This window comes from Acomys russatus, chromosome 14 (genome assembly GCF_903995435.1).
Source record: "Acomys russatus chromosome 14, mAcoRus1.1, whole genome shotgun sequence".
Taxonomy (NCBI): Eukaryota; Metazoa; Chordata; class Mammalia; order Rodentia; family Muridae; genus Acomys; species Acomys russatus.
Window position 1 is genome coordinate 27352499 of NC_067150.1, and position 6000 is coordinate 27358498.

Sequence of the window (6000 nt, forward strand, 5' to 3'; positions counted from 1 at the left end):
TATTTTTCGGGCCGGGCATGGTGGCGCACACCTTTAATCCCAGCACTTGGGAGGCAGAGGCAGGCGGATTGCTGTGAGTTCAAGGCCAAACTGGTCTATAAAGGGAGTCCAGGACAGCCAAGGCTACACAGAGAAACCCTGTGTCAAAAAACCAAAAAAAAAAAAAAAAAAAAAAAAAAAAATTTTTTTTCTATGTGTGACCTGGTCATTAATGAAAGGTGTTGAATGGTGTTGAACATCATCTAAGGAGAGTTTGGTCTGTGTCTGCAATCATTGTGTAAATTAACATGCATGTTATTGATAGCTGCACTATGGTCTCTATTGATTTTTATGCCACATTTTTGACATAACAGAAGAGAGTCTGTGGGGTAAGGGTTCTGTGGAATCGGCATTTGGAAGTCCCTCCTTTAAGGGGCACAATGGATAGTATAAATTGTGTGTCAAAGAGGAACGTTTAAAGATGACACTTTGTTAAATGCATAAAATTATGCAGTGTGCGCAGGGCGATGGAAATAGCAATCAGAAGTGTTGAGCAGTCAGCTGTTTCTTGTCTCCTCAGCTGTAGCAACACAGAGATTAAATAGGATTATCTTTTGTGGTATAGTCATCATCCACGTTATGATAGGCACTCAAAAGGACTCAGTTCAGGACGGGCAGAAAATCTGGCATGGTCAGATTCAAAACCCTTTGAACTGGCTTCAGGATGAGATAAAGTAGGCAGAGGCTTTCTTCCTCAACAGGAGTTAACAGCACAGTCAGATACAAGGGTGAAGCAACAGCTGGAGGTAGTGGAAATCGCATCATAAAAATAGACAAGAAGTAGCTTGTGAGTGCCTCAACCACCACACAAAACAGATACCAACAACTGAGATAGAAAGCCAATAAACAGTTCAAAGTCCATTAAGAGGTGGGCTGAGTGGTGGTGGTTGGTTTGTTCAAGGGACTGCTCGAAACAGAGTAATGAGCAATGACAGCTCAGACACCCACACCGGTTAATGCCGCTAAAAGAAATTGGGTTTAAAATAAAAGAGCAAATAACTGGCTATGCCTCCCTTTAAACAGCCATTTGCAAACATTCCACCAAACTACTTTCTGCTTAGAAATAAATATACACCAAATACACACTCACAAACACACATATGAAAGCAAGTAATAAAATAACATTTTATAAAAATAGGTATCTCTGCAGGAATAAAGAAAAGCAGATATGAGGGGATTTAAAAGTTATTGGTGTTATTTCATATTTTCATTGAGTGGTAGTGCCTTGGTACTGCTTCTGTTAAATTCTTTACTCTATGCCTATATGTTTACAAATTCTTATGTACCTATTGAAAATTTAGCAAGCCAAAACGATTCTTGCCTTTAATTAACCCACACAAATGAGCTATACTGTTTTAAGGAAAAAAAAACCAAAAACAACAACAACAACAACAAAAAAAACCACACATTGTAGGTCCTACCTTGAATTATACTGAATGCTTTACTTTATAAAACTTTTTTGAAATATCCAGAAAACTAGCATGAAGGTTCAAGAGCACCCTTAAAAGGTTTTCTTTTAAAACTGGATATAAAGAAGTGAAGTAGAGACTGTTCGGGTATCAAAGACAGCCAAAGTGGATGGCTGAGAACACCAAAGTCCTTGATTGCATGGTCTGTTCATAGCTTTGGCCACAGAGGGGACTTCACCTTTCTATTCAATGGACAAAGTAAATGTAAATGTGTTCTCCATCACAATACCGTCCACACTAAATTGCACTAAGAGCTGAATTTTAGGATTACTTCTCTCATACTTTTTTTCTTTCTTTCTTTTTTCCACCCCCTGGAATTGATCAGCTCAAACTGAGAGCTCATGACTGGGAAAATGATAGAGTCTGCTGCTGCCTTGTTTTGAAATTTAATGGTGCCAGGGCCCACTCTGACACTAATTTTACAGGCCCTGTTCTTTCTGATTGTCTAGTGGGGACCAGCATTCTTCTACTGCTTCCCCCATGAGCAAGGCAGCTGTTAGAGTCCCTTTAGTGTTACTTACAGCACTTTTGAAGCTAGCCCCATGCATATGAAAGAGATCATCCTCAGAATGAAGAACAGTGATTATTTGGAAAAATATGAAAATGTAGAACTTCGAGTTACCATCTTTAGTGGAGGCCCTTCCTAATATTGTATCATCTTTCCCCTGCCTCCTTTTCCTCCTTCTCCTCTTTTATAACTCCACCTATCTCTTTCCTTTTCTTCCTCCTTCTCCTCCTCTTCTTCACTATGAAAATAGAATTATAATGATGGTCATTTTTTTTTCATTCTTCTCACAAAATATTTCAATATCAGAGTGAGCTTGAGGCAGCGTATCTGAAATCGTTTCCTGGGCTTTAGTCGGGTTTAGGACATGCAGTTAACTCTTCTGTTGTGTGACTACCTCTAATAGATTCCTGGTAGCTACAGAGAACAGCCAGGGCAGTCTAAGTTAAAAAAAACACATGCTGCCAATCTCCATCAGCACAGTGATTAGGCAAAGACTCCAGTTTTTTATCTCCCCTCTAGGACAGACAAGAATTGGACATGTATTCAGCTTGTAGAGATGTTTTCTAAAGAACAGGCTTTTGTCTTTCCTGTCTTAAAACTCAGCTGTCCCTCACATGCTAAACCTGTTGAGGTTAGAGAGAATAACAGGAAGATTTAAATTAGTATATGGGTGCTCAGGACAACTTCTCCCTTAATTCACCACAAAGCTGGGCCAGGGCCTGGGAGGGCTACTTAAAGCAACAACCACCAAAACACCAGCTCCCAGAGGAGCAAAAGGTTGAGTCACATGGATGTTCTGATTTTTCCAGTGGACACTCAAAGGCCTAGCATTTGTCTCCCTCAGAGTAACATGGCTCTCGATATTAAGTATCAGCATAGACTCAAGGAAAAGAAGAAGAGAAGTCTGATCTAAACACAGTTGAAAAAAAAAACATCAAAAATCAGCATACATGACATGAAGGTGTTTTAATTACCTGCTGGGATTTTTCAAGATACCCTGTATAAAAGTGCGGAAAGAGCCTAGAGAACCAATGCCTTCATGAGATGAGGAATTCATTCAGAATCAGAATAAGTGTAGCCACAAAAGTCTTTTTTAATATCTCATCCCTTGTATCCTCCCATTCCTCCCTCCCTCCCATTTTCCCCTTACTCCCCTCCCCTATGACTGTGACTGAAAAGGACCTCCTCCCCCCGTATGTGCTCACAGGGTATCAAGACAAAAGTCTTACTACAGTGAAATATACACACTAAATGGAAAAGCTAAAAAAAGGGTCAAACAGCATGCTCTGTCCAAGAGAGGAAACAGACCGTTCACTCCAAGACTGGTCATTTGAAACAATCTTGTCAGTTTAGCTGGGAGAAAAGAACAATAAAGAATGAAGCTAACTCAGCATCCTTGGCATTATCAAGTAGGCCAGTGGATATGGCATGGGAATTCCTCAAACAAACGAGAAAATGAAAACTGTTTTTTCCAATCAATAATAGTGGAAAGCACCCCAAATCTGGGAAAGAAAATGGACATTCAGACATAGAAAGCCATGGCTACCTCAAAAGCCTTCAAATCATATGATCCCCAAAACACCATTATAAATGCATGCGGTAAATATCATACACAATAGAATACATGCCAGGTATAGACAAGATGGGCTCCCAGTCATTTATAATGATATAAATCAAAATGGAGAGCACTGAGTTCATTGAAATGAACCAGGCCCAGAAGGACAAGTACAGCATGGTCTGATTCCTACCTGGACACCTAGAATAGAAAGGCACAAAAGAGCCTGAAAAGGAGTGAGAGGGTGGAGCATGGTTCATTAAGTCACCAGTGAGCAGAGTCACTGTTATGTAGGAAGCTCTGGTGTGGGATTGCACAGTAGGGTAACCTGGGCTATATAGTTTCTAAAGGCTAAAAGAAAGGCTGTTTCTACCATGAATAAGTGGATGTTTCTACTGTGAAAAAGTGGTTGTATATATGGCTATATATGTTTTTAATATAAGGAAGGGGTGCTACTAGTGTTTGCCTTGAAGACACAAGGCTCTTAGTTCGATTCCTGGTGCCAACAAAACAAATGTGTTCTGAAGGGAATCCTACCTACACTCTTGTGATCCACAGATGCTATGTCTAATATCAGTTCTGGGAAAGGTTGTAGCCTCTTGTGCCTCTTCTGGGTGTCCTTCACGCAGAATGCAGTAGTCACACTGTTTCAGATTATTACATTGAGTAGCTGACATGAGCTAGAGGGACCGATTGCTGTAAGTATTAAAGGAGAGATGAGCCGAGAGACTATTTGTGTAAATCACATGTTCTTAAATGTCTCTTTAGAAGAACTCCCTGCTCATGGAAATTGGCTGATTAGATCTTTGTGTTATTTTCCTGTGATATCCTTCAGCTCTTAAGGAAAGTTTAACTCCCTCATACACTGGGGTGTGTGTGTGTGTGTGTGTGTGTGTGTGTGTGTGTGAAGAAATTTCAAAACTAATGAATGTTGACAATTCATTTCTGAGAAGCTGTTAATCAGCACAGATGTTAGAGGCAGATTTCCTATAGTTATGTGTAATTGCGTGGTGCTCACCACTAGATCTCAACGGTTACTTTAATATTTAACCCCCAAGCAACATTTTCAATGCCACTGACTTTGACAGATTTACAGTGTCTAGAATACAAAAGCCTATGTGGAGATCTTGAAATTTATCCTGTTGGTGTATTTGATAAAGATTACATAAAAGAGAATGTAAATCCAGGCTTCACTGCAGACTTTTCTGTAACAATGCGTTAAGACTCCCGTGGTACCATGGACTTTTTACAACATGGCCACGCATATAAGTCAGCAGACCTTTCAACATCCCCTGGAGATAGAAAAGCAGTTATTTCTTTCTGAACTAAGTGAGAAAAGAGAGGGACGGAGTCGTTAATTAACTTATCCCACCAGATCTGTCAAATATTTACCAGGCATATTCTAAGATAAGCCTATGAGTTAAAGGTTTTTAGTTAAACATAATCTCAAAAGTCAGTGAGATGATGGAACTTAAACATATTATACTGAGAGAGGGAACTCAGTAGGACAAAGTGTACATGCTCCCCAGCCCTCTGCTATAACTAATTTTCAGTTGTGAGTGGATATCAGTTAGATATATCTTCTGGGTTAAGAATGGAGGAAGGTGTTCACCTCCCTTGTCAGCGCTGAGAACCTTATCTGGACCAGACCTGAGTAGGCCCGATGGATACTTTTTCAGTCTCAATGAGTTCATATCTGCCAGTCCTGCTGTGTTTAAACATCTTGTTTGCTTGGTGTCTCCTATCGCCACTCAATCCTACACTCTTTCCATCTTCTCTTCTGCACGAGTCCCTGATCCCTGAGAGGAGGGATTTGATGGAGACATCCCATGTAGTGTTGAGTATCCCAGCGTCTCTCATTCTATGCATTGGCCAGCTGTAGATCTCTGACTTTGGTCCCATCCTACTGCAGAAGGACGCTTCTCTGATGATGACACTCATCAATAAGTGTAGCAGATGTGTTGGAGGAGATAAACCTGTTTTTTTGTTTTGATCGCAAGTGTGGCATGAGGAAGAGAGCAGGATGTTTACCACTTAGATGTGAGGGAGCAGGATGTTTGTCCACTTAGAAGTCAAACCACTTCATGGGGCGGTGGGGCTTGATTGATGCCAGCTGAAAAACATCCTTGAACAGACTGAGAGGATATATATATATATATATATATATATATATATATATATATATATATATATATATATATCTCCAAAACAGGGGGTCTTTGGTTGGGACTTGGTTTTTGGCTGTTGATCACTTCAAGTTGCTCTTAAAGAGAACTGCTCCAGGGAAGGCTTCAAGGCTTTGGGTTCTGGCTGAGGCTTCTAGTTCAGGCTGCTCCAGGTTCCAGCAGCAACTTTGGTGGGATTGCTGGTCTGCTGAAATGCTGCTGACTACACCAGAGGACTTGTTCCTAGGAACTGACACCCAGGTT